The sequence below is a fragment of the Mandrillus leucophaeus genome, unplaced genomic scaffold (genome assembly GCF_000951045.1).
Source record: "Mandrillus leucophaeus isolate KB7577 unplaced genomic scaffold, Mleu.le_1.0 Scaffold128, whole genome shotgun sequence".
NCBI classification, from domain to species: Eukaryota; Metazoa; Chordata; class Mammalia; order Primates; family Cercopithecidae; genus Mandrillus; species Mandrillus leucophaeus.
In genome coordinates, this window is record NW_012101209.1 from 2,277,162 (window position 1) to 2,296,612 (window position 19,451).

A 19,451-nucleotide genomic window follows, 5' to 3' on the forward strand; every position below is an offset into this window, starting at 1 on the left:
AAAAAAAAAAACACCTTTGCTCTGTGAAAGACCCTAAGAGAACAAAAAGACAAGCTAGGAGTGGGAGAAAACATTTACACACCAAATATAGAACTCTCAAAACTCAACAGTAAAAAAGTAAACAATCCAATCAGAAAAGGAAGCAAAGAGGCTAGGCATGGTGGTTCACGCCTGTAGTCCCAGCATTTTAGGAGGCCAAGGCAGGAGGATCACTTGAACCTAGGAAGTGGAGGCTGCAGTAAGCCATGATCATACCACTGCACTCCAACCTGGGTGACAGAGTGAGACCCAGTCTCAAAAAATAAAAAACAAAACAAAAAAAATGAAGAAAAGCCACGAAGATACATTTCACCCAAGAGAAGACACAGCAAATAAGTGCACGAAAAGATGTTCAACATCATTATTAGCAGACTAAAACCACAATAATGTATCAGTAGCTCTATACATACATCAGAATGGCTAAAACCAAAAATTATGACAGCACCAAATGCAGGTGAGTATGCTGTGAAGTTGGATCCTCATACATTGCTGGTGGAATGTAAAATAGTACAGTCATTCTGGGAAAAAGTTTGTAAGTTTCTCAACCCAGCAATTGCACTTCTGAACATTTCCCAGGGAAATGAAAACTTATGTTCACACATCAACTTGTATATGAATGCCTATAGTGGTTTTATTCATAATAGTCCAAATCTGGAGATAATGCAGATGTCTTTCAACAAACTGTGGTAATTCATACCAAGCAATACTACTTAACAATAAAAAGGAAAGAACTATTGATACATGCAACAGCCTGAATGAATCTTCAAAGAATTATGCTGATGGAAAACAACTATTCCAAAATGTTACATAATGTATGGTTCCATTTATGTATGATTCTTGAAATGACAAAACTGTAGAAATGGATAACAGACAGTGGTTGCCAAGAGTTAAGTAGAGGATGAGGTTGTATAAAGAGCAACATGAAGGAGCTTTGTGGTGATGGAAATGATCTGTATCTTGACGGTATTAAAGTATATCTTCTGGTTGTTATATCGTATTATAACTTTGCAAGATGTTACCACTGAGGAAAATTGGGTTAGGATACATGAATTTCTCTTTCTTGCAACTGTACGTGAATTTATAGTGATCTCAAAAAAGTTTAAAAACAAACCAAATATATATATGATGGAATACTATTTGTCCATAAAAAGAATGAGATACTGTCATTTGCAGCAACATGGATGGAACTGGAGGTCACTATGTTAAGTGAAATAAGCCAGGTACAGAAAGACATATACTGCATGTTCTCACTTACATGTGGGAGCTAAAAATAAGTTAGTCTCATGGAGGTAGAGGGTAGAATAGCATGAGAGTTACCACAGGCTGGGAATGTGGGAAGGACAGCTGGGGTGATAAAGAGACATAGGTTAATGTGTACAAAAATAGAGTTAGAGAGAAGGAGTAAGTTCTAATGTATCAGAGTGGAGTGACTATAGTTATTGATAATGTATTTTATATTTCATAAGAGCTAGAAGAGAGGACTTGAAATGTTCCCAATACATAGAAATAATGAATACTCGGCTGAGTATGGTAGCTCAAGGCTATAATCCCAGCACTTTGGGAGGCTGAGGCATGTTGCAGGAAGTCAGGCACCCTGAATGGAGGGACCAGCTGGAGCCGCAGCAGAGGAACATAAATTGTGAAGATTTAGTTTTAATATGGACACATATCAGTTCCCAAAATTAATACTTTATAATGTTTTATGCCTGTCTTTACTGCAATCTCTGAATATAAGTTGTGAAGATTTCATGGACATTTATCAGTTCCCAAATAATACTCTTATAATTTCTTATGCCTGTCTTACTTTAAGCTCTTAATCCTGTTGTCTTCATAAGCTGAGAATGTATGTCACCTCAGGACCACTATTATGTCAAACTGTACAAATTGATCATAAAACATGTGTGTTTGAACAATATGAAATCAGTGCACCTTGAAAAACAACAGAATAACAGCGATTTTCAGGGAACAAGGGAAGACAACCATAAGGTCTGACTGCCTGTGGGATCGGGCAGAATAGAGCCGTATTTTTCTTCTTGCAGAGAGCCTATAAACAGATGTGCAGGTAGGGAAGATATCATTGAGATAAGGACTGAAATATGCCCCGGTCTTTTGCAGTACCCTCAGGCTTATTAGGGTGGGGAAAAAAACCCACCCTGGTGAATTTGAGGTCAGATCAGTTCTCTGCCCTCAAACTCTGTTTTCTGTTATTTAAGATGTTTATCAAGACAATACAGGCACAGCTGAACATAGACCCTTATCAGGAGTTTTTTATTTTGCCCTTTGCCTTGTGATCTTTGCTTTGCCCTTTGCCTTGTGATCTCTATTGGCCTCAGAAGCATGAGATCTTTGTTCTCCTTTTTGCCCATTGATGCATGTGATCTTTGTGACCTACTCCCTGCTCGTACACTCCCGCCTCTTTTAAAGTCCTTAATAAAAACCTGCTGGTTTTGCAGCTCAGGTGGGCATCATGGTCCTACTGATATGTGATGTCACCCCCAGAGGCCCAGCTGTAAAATTCCTCTCTTTGCACTCTTTCTCTTTATTTCTCAGCTTGCCGACACTTAGGGAAAATAGGAAGAACCTACATTAAAATACTGGGGGTGGGTTTGCCCGATAGAGGTGGGTGGATCACCTGAGGTCAGGAGTTCAAGAGCAACCTGGCCAACATGGTGAAACCCTGTCTCAACTAAAAATACAAAAAAATAGCTGAGCATGGTAGCGGACACCTGTAATCCCAGCTACTTTGGGAGGCTGAGGCAGGAGAATTGCTTGAACCTGTGAGACAAAGGTTGCAGCGAGCCGAGATCGTGCCACTGCACTCCAGCCTGGGTGACAAAAGTGAAACTCTCTCTCAAAAAAAAAAAAAAAAATTAAAGAAAGAAAGAAATGATAAATACTTAAGGTGGTGGACACTCCAAATACCCTGACTTGATTATTACAATCTATGCTTGTAACAAAATATCACATGTACCCCATAAAAATACAAACATTATGTCTCAATAATAAACTTTTTTAAAAGCAAAAACAACTATGAAATAGTTTTTAAATTATAAAATCAACAAAGAAAAGGAGACTATTAAAAATGACCAAGAAAGCTAGAAATAGACCAAAAAAAAAAAAAATCTAAAAATCCTAGAAAATAAAGATATTATTGTTAAAATTAAAAACTTAAATAGATGGTGTGTTACTTTCCTACTACTGCTATAACAAGTTACCATAAATTTAGTGTCTTAAACAATACAAATTTATTATCTTAGGGTTCTGGAGGCCAGCATTCCAAAAGGGGTCTCACTGGGCTAAAATCACAGTGTTGGCAGGACTGCATTCCTTCTGGAGGGTCTGTGGGAGAATCCATTTCCTTGTCTTTTGCAGCACTAGAGGCCACCTGCATTCCTTGGCTCACTCTCATTCATCCATCTTCAAAGCCAGCAATGTTGGCCGAGTCCTTCTCAGGCTGCCATCTCCCTGGTTCTCCCTCTTCTGCCTCCTTCTTCCACTTTTTAGTTCCCTTGTGATTACATTGGGCCCACCTCAATAACCCAGGATAATCCCTCCATCTAGGTCAGCTGATTAGCAATCTTAATTCCACCTGCAACTTTAGTGCCCCTTTGCCATATTCACAGCTTCCAGGGGTAGGATGTGGACATCATTGGGGGGAGATTACTCTGCCTGCCATAGACAGGTTAAAAAACAGATTCAAACATCTACGAAATAATTACTGAGTCAAAAGACAGAACTGAAGTGACTCAGAATGCAGCCAGAGAAACAGGACAAGGAACATGGAATGAGAAGTTACTACATGGAAGGTAAAGTTCAGAATCCTAGAGGAAAAGGAAAAATAAGTGTCTAATTTTTCTACCATAGGCTCACATAAGGATAGACCAGAGGAATTAGTATCTGTGAAGGAAAATAAATCTTGGAGCCCCAAAATCACCAAGCTAAAGGGAAAAGTCAAGTTGGGGTCTGCTTAGGGCAAACCTGCCTCCCCATTCTATTCAAAGTCATCCCTCTGGTCACTGAGATAAATGCGTATCTGATTGGCTCCTTCGGAAAGGCTAATCAGAAACTCAAAAGGATACAACGTTTGTCTCTCACCTACCTGTGACCTGGAAGACCTCCCTGCTTGAGTTGTCCCGCCTTTCCAGACTGAACCAGTGTTCATGTTACATATATTGATTGATGTCTCATGTGTTCCTAAAATGTATAAAACCAAACTGTGCTCTGACCACCTGGGGCACATGTCAGGACCTCCTGATGCTGTGTCAGGGGTGAGCATCCTCAACCTTGGCAAAATAAACTTTCTAAGTTAAGTGACACTGCCTCAGATATTTGGGGTTCACATATCCTAGCCATCATTCCAGTTCTTACTGTCACACACGTCCATGTGAAGAGATCACCAAACATGCTTTGTGTGAGCAATAAAGTTTTTTAAGTAAAGGGAGTTAGGGGTGAGGCATTTTTTTTTTTTTGAGATGAGTCTTGCTCTGTAGCCCAGGCTGGAGTGCAGTGGCGCGATCTTGGTTCACTGCAAGCTCCGCCTCCCGGGTGCCTGCCATTCTCCTGCCTCAGCCTCCAGAGCAGCTGGGACTACGGGTGCCCGCCACCTTACTGGGCTAATTTTTTGTATTTTTTAGTAGAGACGGGGTTTCACAGTGTTAGCCAGGATGGTCTCCATCTCCTGACCTCGTGATCTGCCAGCCTTGGCCTCCAAAAGTGCTGGGATCACAGGTGTGAGCCACCACGCCCTGCCAGGGTGGGGCAGTTTTATAGGATTTGGGTGGATAGTGGAAAATTACTGTCAAAGGGGGTTGTTCTCTGGCAGGCAAGGGCGGTGGTCACAGGGTGCCCAGTGGGGGAGCTTCTGAGCCAGGAGAAGTAATTTCACAAGGTAATGTCATCAGTTAAGGCAGGAACCAGCCATTTTCACTTCCTTTGTGATTCTTCAGTTGCTTCAGGCCATCTGGATGTATAAGTGCAGACTTGGACTCAGAGGCCTGACCTTACAAGTTGGCACATTTGATCCTATCAACTTTACGTTTGCAGTTTCACATTTGATTTAAGAACATACTTTCTCTTTCTCAGAAAGCAGCCTCTGATGGGAATTGTAATACAAGCATTAGTGACTATATGATTGATATGTACTTCTTCAGTGTGAATAAGTGACAACTTACTGTAGCATCGATATCCTTTATGGACACGTTCCCCATTCAAAACGTTTTAAACTATTTTATTGGGGACATTTACCAGCACGTTAAAAACTCCTTTACAGCTTATTACAGCATATGCATAGAACATAAAATGTGCACTGCCAAGAACAAATTTAAGGATAGGAAGAAAAGCTTAGATTTTTAAAAAAGTATAAATTGAAATGTATGCAGTGTTATTAAAATTTGATTACACTAAGCTCGATTTCCTCAGGACCACGTGTCGCCTATTAACAAGTTTCCCTATCATGTCCAGGCCTTGGCTCTGGTTGCAGGTGCTGGGTAGGCACTTTTAGGGGGACGGGCCTGGCACGATGACACCACGAATTCCTAAGTGTGTCACCTCTGGGCGAACTTGGGCCTGTCCGCTCGGCCTTGCGCGGTGGCATCGGCTGCTCACCCTCTCGCACTGGGCGCCCCTCTGCGTGCAGCTTCTCTCGCCCCCCGCGCCCGACCCCGACTAGCGGCAACAGCAACACGGTGGGACCCTGCCTTGACCGCCCCCGCCCGACCGCGGCCTCTCCCAGCAGCCAGCAGGCTCTTGGGCGCGCCAACAGAGGGGCGCGGCTGAGGCTGTTGTTGCGGCCAGTTCCCGTTCCGGGCCCGCGAGGCGGCCGCCCCGGTCCTGCCCCTCCCTCGCGCAACTGCGGCCCAGCGCCCTCCCGGGCCGCGGCGCTCCCCGGCCCCGGCGCCCCCGGACCACGGCGCTCTCTGGGCTCTTCTCTAGCTCTCAGCAGCTGCGAAGTCTGTAAACCTGGTGGCCAAGTAAGTCTCAGCGGCTGGGGATTCGCGCGGGGCAGACGCTTCTGGGATCCTGGGCGCTGCGAGCTAGGAGACGCAGGGAGGCGGGATCTGCGTGCGGGCGGAACGCAGCGCGGCTCTGGAGGAGCTCTGGGTGGAACCAACCGGAGACACCCGCGAGTTTGAAGAATGTAACGAAAGTTGAGAGGGATGAACTTCACCGTCAGCGGAATCGTTTATCCCATTGTGGTCGAAGGCAGGGGTTCTCAATCGTGCCAGCATCTTGGAACCACCTGGGGAGCTTTTAAAATCCAGATGTCTAGGCTGCACCCTAGATCAATTCCGTCAGAATTTCACAGAGTCAGACCCAGGACTCCGTATCTTTTAAAAGCTCCTCAAGTGATTCCAGTGTGCAGCCAGCGTTGGAGGGTTTGTGACCAAAGGCTGGAAGGGCAGACAGGGGCCTTCATGGAGTCTTCATGGAGTCCCGCCTGCAGACGGGATAGCTGCTCCCAGTGTCCTGCTTGGTCCTGGAGACAGGGTGAGAACTTCCCTTTGGTTTCAAGCTCCACAAAGTAAGGAAATGAGACAATGCTTGGCAAGGTCGCCTGAATATCACATTCAAAAAAGCCTCCAATGTGCGCAGTGGTTTTGGCACATTGTGAAAAACATAGGAAATGACAGATGATGATGTCCCATTGACTCTGCATTCTAGGAAACGTTTCGGTTGTTGGTGTTTGAAATTAAGTCTGGGGAAGCTAGTAAACCCATGGCCTTGATGACTTCTGGCCTTTCTGCTTTAAGGGTGAAGCCAGGGCTGGGCGCGGTGGCTCACGCCTGTAATCTCAGCACTTTGGGAGGCCAAGGCGGGCGGATCACCTGAGGTCGGGAGTTCAAGACCACCCTGGCCCAACATGGTGAAACTCTGTCTCGACTTAAAAAAATAAAAATAAAAATAATTAACTGGGCCTGGTGGCGCATGCCTGTAATCACAGCTACTCAGGAGGCTGAGGCAGGAGAATTGCTTAAACCCGGGAGGCAGAGGTTGCAGTGAGCCGAGATCGCACCATTGCACTCCAGCCTTGGCAACAAGAGCGAAACTCCGTCAAAAACAAACAAACAACAACAACAACAAAAGTGAAACCAGAAGCCATGCTTGCCAAAGAGTCGAGTTTGTTCTCCCTCGAAGCCCCTGTTGAAGATTGAACTATCACTTTCAGGGAAGAGTAAAAGAGTAACTCCACGATGCATCTTAGAGAGGAGTGGATACCCTGGCGTAGATGCCAGGGGCCAGGTAGCTGAAATCCAGGCAAGCCAGGCATTGACACAGTACAGACTTCTACCGAATATGCCAGACAGATAAGCAAGCTATGTTTAAAACAAACGGCAGAGTGGTAGAAGAGGGGTCTTTCAAAGATTGTAAGAAGAGTAGGTTTTATTTTTGTGGAGTGGAGAAGTAAGTTCACACTTTGGAACCCATCAAATCTGGGTCCAAATTCGGATTCTGTCACTTCTATGCTGTGACTTTGGGCAAGTTCCTTGACCTCTCCAAGCCCCTGTTTTCCCACCTGTAAAATGAAGAGCAACTCTCTCCTGAGGCTAGCATAGTTCGGCGAGATGATGTGCATCACACACCTGGAAGGTGGTGGCGCTGGCAGGTGCTTGGCAGGTGCTCTGGCAAGGGTAGTTATTAGACACTGGAGTGGCAGTTTGTGCCTGTCAATTATTTACTTAGTACAGCCACTATGAGGGAGAATGTTTGTCTATAAAATGTCCCCTTCAACGCTCCATTCCTTCTCTCACCCTGCTGCCCAGCTCAGGGCCTTAGCAGGCTTTAAGTCTGGAATCTGAGGCTGCAAATCCCCTCACTCCCCCAGGGCATATTAATGGCTCTGGAATACAGTTTTACTGCATGTGATAGAAATGAATGTTTTGACACACACACACAAAAACTGTTCTTAATTTTGAGACTTCATCCCTTCTGTTGCCACATATATATCTTTTAAATGGCTTTCCAAGAAAGCTGGGCTGTGGACAGGGTCTCAGAATTAGTGTAGCAACACGCATGTTGCTCCCTGCTGGCAACATCCTCAGACCACACCCTTGATGTTCCTGTTTTGCTCCTGACTCCTGGCCTAGGGACAGTGAATCTTTCTTCAATGACCAAGGACAGTCAGGGATCTGAGGAAGGGAGAACCCAAATTCTACAATTGCTGATGCCTGTGTCCCAGCTGGAACTTTACCCTGGTACATGCTCTGTGCATCATGGACGGTCACTTTGATCCTAACAGCAGCAATTTTTTTTTTCTAGTGTATGTGTGATCACTGATGTTTGCTTACACAAGACTATCAAAGTCTTATCTCTCATTCAAAGAAAAGGATTCAATATTTGCTCAAAATCTAAGATATGAACGTAGGATTTAAGGTTTAAGTTACTAGTTTCTTCTATCATTCTTATTATTGGGGGGATTTGTTTTAGGCGAGAAGAAATTAGAAAAGGCAAAATGTGTACTGATGCTGAATTTTTGTCATGCAGAGGCTCTAGGTATTTTGCAAGTTTTCAAAAGTCCTGTTTTCTTTTATCTTCTGGGGACAGTCAGTTGCATGTCACACAAAGGGCCTTCTTTGATTTACCCAAAAGGTCTGAACTGGTTTCTAGAAAAACTCTTTAGTGCATCAAATACTCGTTGAGGGCAAGTGTTGTTTCTAAACTTGACTCTTGTGGTGAGAGGTGAGTAGTCACTGGCATTGTTAGTTGACGTTTTTTACCCACACTAGAAAGTTTATCCAAGCAAGACTTCCTGGCTTGAACTCTTATTTAAACATGTGTTTTATCTGGAAGTGGCACAGACCAAACTGTGGGCAAAGATTCCTGTGCAGAGTTGGCCAAGGCAAGCATGCCACCACCTCTTCCGTTTGCCATCCTCCCTGTCTCTGGAGTCATTGAGCCAACTGGGGATGATGCCACTCTGAAGGGATCTTACCTTGGTCCTCTAATGCAGCAGAGTTCCCTGATGAGGCATGTCCTTAGAACCAACAAGGCAATTTTGCATTATACTGTATGGAAATTAAAAGTTACTCTCTAGTAAACTGCCACTTTAGAATTTGTTTTACTGAAGTGTCCTTTTCCTCCAAATTATAGAGCACTGTAGTAAGGGCCCAGATAATTGCAAAGTGAATACCAGATTAGTGCCAGGTTTTGGCAGATTAAGATTTTAATAAAGCATGAACATCTACCATGATTATGTTTGTTTCAGAAAGTTGATGTCCCTTGACCTTCTGTTCTGTCATTGCCGCCATACAGGTTAAGGTCAGAATTGGGAGAATGTAGTCACTTGGTAGATATTTTCAGAGCCACCTGCAACTGGGCCTGGCAGTCACATATTGCTAAGTAAACTCCTTACATGGTAGCAGAGCCGAGAGCAGATGATGATTTACTTCGGAGAGTATTCTTGTTCTAATTCCCAAAAGATTAAAGGTCTAATGAGTAAGAACTTCCCCTGCTTTCTTGTAACATATGCCCAGATTGCTGCCTATGACCTCAAAACCAAACCTTCTTGGAAGGAATTGGGGGAAAGCTAGGCTTTTTTGGCAGGGGATATCCTAACTCCTTACAAGACAGGCCCCTTCAGTGAGTGGGTCATTCCTGGACTCCATTTAACAAAGCTAGTGTTTATTCTTTTTTTTTTTTTGAGACAGAGTCTTGCTCTGTCACCCAGGCTGGAGTGCAGTGGTGCTATCTTGGCTCACTGCAAGCTTTGCCTCCCGCATTCACGCCATTCTCCTGCCTCAGCCTCCCGAGTAGCTGGGACTACAGGCACGTGCCACCATGCCAGGCTAATTTTTTTTGTATTTTTAGTAGAGACGGGGTTTCACCATGTTAGCCAGGATGGTCTCGATCTCCTGACCTCGTGATCCACCCGCCTCGGCCTCCCAAAGTGCTGGGATTACAGGCGTGAGCCACCGTGCCCGGCCTAGTGTTTCATACTTAATATGAAAACAGGCATGTTGATGATTTCAAATAGAGATGTTGGATCTATAACGTATACCATACATGTGGGGCTGAAATGGAAGAAACAATGGGTTTTGGAGTCAGAACCAGGATCAAGTTCCTATTTTATTCGTTAATTCAGGGGTCCCCAATCCCTAGGCCATGGACCAGTACCAGTCGGTGGCCTGTTAGGAACTGGGCCACACAGCAGGAGGTGAGCAGCAGTGAGCTAGCATTACCCTCTGAGCTCTGCCTCCTGTCAGATCAGCGGCGGCATCAGATTCTCATACGAGGGGAACCGTACTGTGAACTACACGTGGGAGGGGTCTAGGCTGCGCATTCCTTATCAGAATCTAATGCCTGATGATCTGAGGTGGAACAGTTTCATCCTGAAACCATCTCCTGCATACCCCCACTCGCCCACCATCTGTGGAAAAATTGTCTTCCACAAAACCAGTTCCTCGTGCCAAAAAGGTTGGGGATTGCTGCCCTAACTAACTGTGTGACCTTCGCCAACATACTTAACCACTCCAGTTCTGTGTCCTCTTTTGTAAAAGAGTTACAATAATGCCTTTCTTGTTGGGTAGTTTTCAGTATTTGATGAGCTAATCTATGTAAAGTGCTTAGCACATCACTCACCTTCTAGTAAGTCATGATTATGATGATAAAGAGTATGATGATTACTTTGGTTCCAGGGCTGGTCTTTCCTTCTCCTAGCTGTGTGACTTCAGATAAGGTTTTTAATCCTCTTGAGCCTTGGCTTTTGAATCTGTACAATGGGCTAACTCCACCTATCTGGAAAGATTGCTTTGAGGCTTGGTTTGATTACATGAAATGATGACAGGCCTGATCTGGTAGACCCTAAATAAGAATAGCATTTACATAGACTTCCTGTGTCCCACACTGTTCTAAGAGTTTAGGGTTTTTGTTGTTTGTTTTTTAGCGTATTTTATCTTCCCAGTGACCCTGTGCAGTGGTTATCATTTGCCCTGTTTTATAGAGGAGACAACTGAGGCTCAACAAGATTAAACAAGTAGCCCAAAGTCTATCCCAGGACTTGAAGCAGAGTCCCTGTTCTTAACCACTGCCCCAGCTGCTCAGTGAGTACCCCAGCCCCTGCTTATTCTACCTACCTCCTAAAGCCCACCACCTGCCATTAATAGTCAGATGTGCTTATGCTCTGTGTAGGGCCGTATTTCTGGAAAACAGAGCCCCTGCTTCCAAAGAGCAGCTTACTTAGGAAGTGAAAGTGGAGGCTCACTCCTCCTGTCGCCTCCTCCCACTTCCAGATAACCTTAAACCTCATCCATTGCTTAGGCTGGTTAATCTAATATCAACTGAAAAAAAAAATCTGACACTGGTATTGACTAACATTATTAGAGTGGGTTACAATGTTATTTTTGAGATAAATGTCATCTTGACGCACTGAGATTGTTAGTCTTTGTGTCATAAAACATGCCTTCACCCAGACAGATGTGGGGGGTATTTGGAAGACAGAAACCAGGCCTAGGAGATCCCAGGTTGAGACTCAGGTGGACAACAACAGTATTGAAAACAATATTACATCGAAGGTACAGTGGTCTGTTCTAAGTACACCACCTTTTTTGGCATTCCTTACTCATCCTCCCTCTCCTTTACCCCAGTGGCTTTGGCCTCTTCTTGAGTTCTGGCAATCTTCCCTGAGGTCTGGGTAAGTGTAATTTGGGGGCCCAGAAAGGCAAATTCTCTGTTGAGTGAGGTGTGGCTGCTTTAGCATTCCTGATAATGAGGTAGTAATTGTTTTTCTGACTTTCTGTGGTTGTGAAGTGCTCTGCTGGCCCCCCACCCTGGTGTGGAAGGCTGTTAGAAGGCTATTTGTAGCTCTTGGTTCCTCCTGGCATTTTGGGGCTTCAATTCTGCAACATGTTAATTCAACAACTATTATCAGAAAATCTTGCTGGTGCCAGGAGTCTACTAAGTACTTGGATTACAGCAATGAATGAAACAGACCCAGCCCCTGACCATATGGAATTTGTAGGCTGGGGGGTGGAGAGGATGTCCTAGTCAGCTTGGGTTGCTAAAACTATCAGAGACTGGAGGGCTTAAGCAACAAACATTTATCTCTCACACTTCTGCAGGCTGGAAGTGTGAGACCTGGTTGCCAGCATGGGAGTTTGGTGAGGACCCTCTTCCTGGTTTGTGAAAGAGTTCTCTCATGTCTCTTGCTATAAGGGCACTAATCCCATCACTGGGGCTCCACCTCCCTGACCTCATTTAAACCTATTCACCTCCCAACAGCCCTATCTGTAAACACCATCAAACTGGGGGTCCTCCCTCACCATGTGAACTTTGGAGGGACATAAGCAACAGTCCATAAGTGGGAGGTTAGGGCAGTAAGCACACAAGTAAATACATAATTATAACTTGTGGAAAGTGCTTTAAGTGAAAACAATAGCATGTCATGAGACAGGAGATCAGAGCGGAACTAGAATTAGGAGAGTCTGGGGATACCTCTCAAGGAATGAGCCTTTTCAACTAGGACTTGGGATGGAAAAAAGAGTGAAATCATGCTGGATGCAGGGAACAGCGGGTTCAAAGACCCAGAGGTGGGTGTGTTGAGTGGCTGCTGTGGTAAGGCCCAAGCCCAGGAGGGTACAGAGCTAAATAATGAGACATACTCAGGCCAAGCAGGGCCTCCTGGGCTGGGTAAGGATTTGGGGTTTTATTCTAAAGTGCAGAGGGAAACTTTGGAGGAATTTTCCCTCCTGACTTTTCCCTGTCATTCATAATATACAAGAAAAAGATCATTAACCACCTCTGTTTATTCAGATAATGAACAATCTCTACTTCTTAAGCTATATAAACCTTGTCTTAGTGTGTAAAACAATTCTGGAGAGTATGGTTTTCAATCTCCAGATGAGGGAACTGAGGCTCAAAACAAAGTGAAAAAGACAGAAGCAGGATTTGGAGCCAGGTCTGCCCAGCCCACAACACCTGTTCCGTAGTTTTCTGGGACAGATGAGTGTAAATGGGTGTGGGCCTCCTAGGCACTCAGCGTCCTTCATCCGGAACTTCAGTGGATGGACTAGGGTGGAGTCCAGTCCTTCCTGGCTCTTTGGAAACAGGAACAAAAGACCCCGCAGAGTGGAGGGAGGTTGGGCATGTGTGGGTCAGGGGTTCAGAATCTGCAGGCACCAAATGTCAGGGCCCCCTGACTATGGGAAGGGCTGTCAGTTTTCCACGCTAGTCTGTTCTGCTCCTCCTAGCTATTGCCCAGAAGTCCCAAAGCGGGTGCCTTCCCGGCTCTGTTCACCTTTGAAAATCTGAATTCGTCATTTGCATGCACTTGGGAGGCCCAGGGTTTGGAAAAAAGAAATTCTTTATTGGGAGCTTTCAGGTCACAGGAAAAGCCTCCACTGTGTGGGGCCCACATCCTTAGCACCGCATGCTGGCTGCTTCCAGGCATCTGCACTGACCCTGTTTCTCCTTCCTTGCTGTGAAGCGATCATGAGATTGCAGAGCCAGATGTGTTGCAGGCCAGGTGTATCTTGGCTGGTGGGGCGGGCCTTCTGCTTAACATGGGACCTCACTTAGTGAGGGAAGAGAGCAGTCCTGGCCCAGGGGGTGCCATGTCTGGGGCAGATACTTTAGGGGTTATGGCTCTGTCATCTTCTCAACCTCTTAATGCCACTCAGGGTCACCACACGTAAATCCCTGGGTACTCTCCCACTTAGCTCTGTGACAGGTTTGTGTCCTAGATGCTTGCTGACTGTGTATACATGTTCAGTGGGGTGAATAAAGGTCTTCGACTAAGCATTTTGGCCAGTGATCAGCAGAGTGTTTATTTGCTGCGGGCCCAGTTTCAACTCCCACTTCGGTGGTGACTAATATATTTTGTTCTTGTGGAGTGCTTTTCATTTGATGAGCCCCAGACACTTTCTGTGTCAGTTCAATGCCATATCCAGATGTCCTCCAGCTTCCAGATCGGCCACTTCGGTGGCACTTTCCTCTGCATGAACACTTCAGCCCTCTCACAGTGGAGTTCCAGGAAACCGGTTTCCACTTCAAGGCTCCGTTGTTTTCTGTTGGCTTTCTTCGTTAAGATATTTTTCCTCACTGGCCCCTCAGAGATGAATATCAAGTGCAGTGTTTTTGGAACTTTGTTTTTCACAGCCTGCATAAAACCAAGAAAGTGTCAAGCAGTACGTGATTAAGTACCAAGTTGCACAGGCAATGCTTTTGAGATTGACAGCTGGGCTCTGGTTAACCTTTTAAAGACAGCAGCGAAGGGAAATGCCTTAGAGCAATAGAAAATATTGGTGATGGAAAATTGAATTTATTCACCAATAAACTTGGTGAGTGGCATTCCCTAAGTGAGCCTGTGAATTATGAAAATCCACATATCAGTGGACATGATGAAGCACCTGCTATTCACAGTGTACCGGGCCGGATTCATTCATTCGACGGTTCCTATCTAGCACCCTCTATGTGCTGGAGATATGGTGACTCACCAGATGGACACTCTCCCTTGTCGTCAGTGCTGGCCTTGAAGATGACAGATGGAAATGCTGGCCTAGGCTGCCCTCTTGTAGGTCACAGCCAGTGCTTACTATGTGACCAGTGCTGTTCTAAATACCGTACATATGTGTATTAACTCATTGCATGCTCACAGAGATCCCTACATGGGGTAGGTGCAGTTATTATCTGTACTTACAGAGAAGAAAACAGAAGCACAGAAGAGAGCATTATTTGTCCAAGTCACATAGCTGGTGATTGGAACCAGATAGCCTGGCTTTACAGTCTGTGCCCTTCACTGCCACTACCAAGCAATGTGAAAGGGAAATAATCAACTTAGGACACAAGGTTTCATGCCCTCTGAAGCAGGTGGGGATAGAATACCATGGGCCCTCCCAGCAGGGAGAGATGGGCTTAGGGGAGAAACAGAGTAAGGTGGGAACCCGACGCTTTTCCCAATCTGACAGGTGACATCCCCGCTTGGGGGGATGGAGGAAATGTTGGGCTACTGAGGGGGCTACTCTGGCCAGAAGTAAACAAAAGAAGCAACTGTCTCGGGGTCAGGAGACTTGGATGCTAGTTTTGATTGATCCAGACAAGTTCAGGGCCCTGCCCAGGGCCTCCGTTTTCTCATCTCTAAAATAGGTGGCTTGGACAACATTCTGTTTGACCTCAGGAGCCCAGGATTTCAGCAGAGAGGGGAGGAGCTGGCTCTCTGTGCACTCTGAACAGAGTTTCCTGATCAGAAGATGTTTGGCTCTGAGAGATGTGGGGGCAGGCACTGGACTTCCCAGAAGGCCCTGGCAGCTGTGAAAGGACGTATGCATTCCACTGTGGTCCCACCCCAAATGCTGACGTTGGCTGTGTCTGCATTCCTTTCTTTGTAGGCAGGGTGGCAGTGTCTGTGTGTCTGGAGCTCACACTATAAGGCACTTTGTATGAGAGACAGAGGGAGCTAGAGGGAGGGAAGAGGGAGTAGGGAGGGGAAGGAAGCCGGGAGGGAGAAAGGAGATACCGAGAGGGACTGACTTCCATCTGCTTTCAAATTCTGAGGGATTAAGTGCTTTCAGATACTTAAAGTCAATGAGTGTTAATGGAGTTAAAAAACTTCCAATAATAACTGTAGCTTCATCCATCTGCTAAATTTTCTCCAGAGTCGGCTGTCTATAGTTTTCTGGTATGGCAGAGGCACACATGACCAGGCTTGTTTTCCAGGTTAAGTTCCTTAAGAAATTGTAAACCAAGCAAGAAAAACAAACAGACAACAACAAAACACAGATTGTTGTGGATTGTGCAGCAGGAAAAGTAGGACCCTGTTTGAGCTGACCAAGCGTGTGTGTTCTCCATGCAGCTCTGTCGAAGCTGTGTAAAATGTGTTCGGTGCTGGCTCCTGCCAGATGCTGTTGGCATGGCTTCATCTGCCCAGCTGGCTGTTGGGTACCTTGCAGAATGATGAAGCCTGTTGTTCACGTCATCACCACAACCCTGAACATCCAAGCAGTGCATGTCAACAAGTAGAGTAGAATTATCTTCTTTACTTGTAAAACTGTGGAGTCTGTGGATTAAGTTCACCAAAATGAATCATATTCAAGAGAAGTCATTTCCCAAAGGAGAATCCAGATGTGATCCCCACATTCATGGATGTATGTGTGCAAGTTATGCTTGGGGTTGGTGGAGCCCACTCTAATTGACATTTACAATCTGGGTTATATCACCTCTGAGGTAGGCAGGCACCTACGTGAGGAGTGATGGCTTTAACTTAGTTCATTCATTAAATGAATATCAGTTATCTATTCCTAATGTCCAGGATGGTGGTGGGCAGAATGTCTTAGAAGCCCATATTGTGTATAGCAGGTTGTGACTTCACCAGAGATGACATTTGCTGGTTAAACTTTAGTGATAGGATGTGTTTTTAACAGAAAAGGAAACAGAATCTGAGCCAGTTTTCTTGGTAATAATAACCATTTGGGTTGGGGAGCTGATACCGGGTGGGAAAATGTGAGGCCCCTTGGACGTCATCCATTTGCTACTGATAAATCAAAATTAAAACATCACTTGGTATCAGAATGTTCCAGAAGGCAGTAGAGCTGCTAATGTGTAAAGTGTTCAGAGGTATGTGTTATATGAAAAAAAAGAGGAAATACAAGACAAAGGAAATGAAACGTTTGGCAATCATTGAGTATTTCTTCAATATGGTATTTCTTGTGGCTCTGGGATTTTAAAAATCCACTGGAAAGCCAGTATTGTTGACTTTTGCTCTGTACTATTTTTGTGGGGACTGATTATTTTTCACTTTATATTCCTTATTTCTGACTAGGCTTAATGGTAACATCCTAAGTTGATGGCCTTCTACTAAATTTAAAACAAGATACAGGCCGGGAGTGATGGCTCATTCCTGTAATCCCAGCAATTTGGGAGGTCGAGGCAGGTGGATCACCTGAGGTCAGGAGTTCAAGACCAGCCTGGCCAACGTGGTGAAACCCCGTCTCTACTAAAAATACAAAAATTAGCCGGGTGTGGTGGCAGGTGCCTGTAATCCCAGCTACTCAGGAGGCTGAGGCAGAAGAATCACTTGAACCCATGAGGCGGAGGTTGCAGTGAGCCGAGATCGCGCCATTGCACTCCAGCCTGGGTGATAAGAGTGAAACTCCATCTCAAAACAAACAAACAAAAATAACAACAACAACAAAAAACTGTTCCTACCCACAATCCCATCAGATTTACTGTGATACTTTTGCCAAACAGGAAGAGCTTTTTATTTATGTACAGGTGCACAGAAAGTCTTAACATCTCATCTGAGTTTGTTTGGTCTTAATGAACCATCGTTTAGTTTAATGAGACCGAGCATTTTTTCTCTAGGGCAGATGGGCCCTTTGAGTTGAAAGTCACAGTTCCTCAAAAGAAGGCAGTCGCTGAGAATGTTGTGCTGGCCTGCCTCGAGATGTCCTGAGATGCCCTCATGAGGAAAAGGCTCTAAAATGTTTTAATCATGCAAGTGTATAGCCTTCTTATAAAACATTATGAATAAAAGTACTACCCTACTCCTGGTGTCCTCTACCTTTCCAGAAGTAATTTTTATTCTCACACCGTGTGTCTTCTCACAGGTAGTTTTCTTGGCGTTTACATTCACAGACGTATGCCTATGGAAAATGTGGAGTGCTTTGTGTATTTGGAGGGCAGGGGATGTGGGCAAGCCATATAAATGTTATTGTACTTTATATTTCTTTCTACAACTTGCATTTTTCGATTGACAGGATGTCTTGTGGATCTTTCTATGTCAGTACATACAGCTCCACCATGTTCTTTTTCATCACTGGTCTGCTTGGCTTTTATGGGTACCCACCCAATAATTCTAACAGAGATGATGGCTGTGGTTCTGTGGGGCCAAGTGAGGGGTAGAGTGAGGTGTCAGGACCAGGGACCCAACACGAGTTGGGAGAAGGTGAATGATGTAACCTCAGGACAAACAAAGAGGGTGCATGTTCTGCCTATTTTTCTTCCTAGTGAAGTAGTATCTCCCTATATAGATGACTGCTAAGTCTGAGGTAGACAGGGAATGGTGTTATATTTTATCTTAAATTTTAATTCCATAAACATTTATAGTATCTGAAAAAAGGTTGTAGTGACTTTTCTGTACTAAGAGGGGTCCTTTACTGTAGTGGGCTCAAACAACCAAGGTTTTTTGTTTTGTTTGTTTTTTAAGAAACAGAGGTCTCACTTGTCACCCAGGCTGGAGTACAGTGGTGTGATCATAGCTCACTGTAGCCTTGAACTCTGAACTTCTGGGCTCAAGTGATCCTCCTGCCTCGGCCTCCTGAGTTGTTAGGGCCATAGGCATGTACCACCATGCCTGGCTATCAAACAATCAAGGTTGATTTCTTCCTCATATCTTATGTCCATTGCGAGTTGGCAAGAGCTACTCATTGTGGTTATTTGTGGGCCTGAGCTGATGGAGCTGCCCCCGTCTTGTGCTAATCATAGTGCCAGAAGCAAAAAAAAAAAAAAAAAAAAAAAAATTGCACATTGATAAATTATGCAGTGATGCCTAAAAGCCTCCTACCCAAAGCAACGCGTTCCACTTCTGCTCATGATTCGTGAGTTAAAGCCTGTAACTTCAAGGGGGTAGGGAAGTGTAATCTTACCAGGTGTCTAGGAGAAGAACCTGAACTGTTTGATGAGCAGAATACTTCTACCACTGTGCTGGTTTTCAAGGAAGGGGTGGGAAAGTCTTTGAAAACTCTCCTATGACCCATAAAGTTATATCCTAGAAGCCAGTCCTTTCTGTGTACATAAAATCACTGGCCTTTACCTGTGGCCGCCAAGGTGGCAGAGAGCAGAGCTGTTTGGGAACTCACTTCAAGAAGTGGTCAGAGCTTGAGGAGGGAGGGTCAGGACAGGAGCAGAGGAGGATGGCATGGCACTGGGCCAGGTTCCATATGACCTGGATGCCAGCAAAGCTGGCCTTGGTTTTGCTTATGCTTGTATTTGTTTCCAACCTATATAGAAAGTATCACAGTAGAAAAACTTACAGAATGGCCTGACTACACAGAGCTCACTGGTGAAGAACACTGGGTTGTAACTCTTAAGATAGCATCTGCTACATTGCTAAAGAATGTTTTACAACACAGCTTAGATCTGTTAGGAATCTTAGCTGCTACTGTTGCAACACCAGTTTGTGGAAAGCTGTGTTATTTATTTTGAAATATAAACATTAAACAAAAGAGCAAATAATGATTCCCAACAATTGGGTGCCTAAAAAAAGAGTGAAATCACGAGGCCAGTGTGGATGATGGGAAATGACTTTCTTGAGGTTTCTGTTCTCAATCTGGCCCCATCAGTTGGGATGGAGTCCAGTCTTGTCTGCTCATCCTAGAGGGAAGGCACTCATAGTCACACTGGAGCAGGGAAACCACTGCTGGGTGATTCTGCACAGCATGAAGCTCCTGCTAAATGGATCAGGTTTGCTAGTGTTTTTTAGGCTG

At 44.9% G+C, this 19,451-nt stretch overlaps 1 protein-coding gene across 2 annotated transcripts in view; it reads left to right on the top strand.

The window, feature by feature from the left end:
• The first annotated feature begins 5,834 nt into the window (after window positions 1-5,834).
• The window catches only part of NOD1 (nucleotide-binding oligomerization domain containing 1), a 51,218-nt gene continuing 37,601 nt past the window's right edge, over window positions 5,835-19,451 (top strand). Inside the window, exon 1 of one of the 2 annotated variants that reach the window (XM_011972214.1) lies at window positions 5,835-6,008. The gene's annotated coding sequence lies outside the window, so the exon portion shown is untranslated. The remainder of the gene's footprint in view (window positions 6,009-19,451) is intronic. The other variant, XM_011972216.1, reaches the window with a different exon arrangement.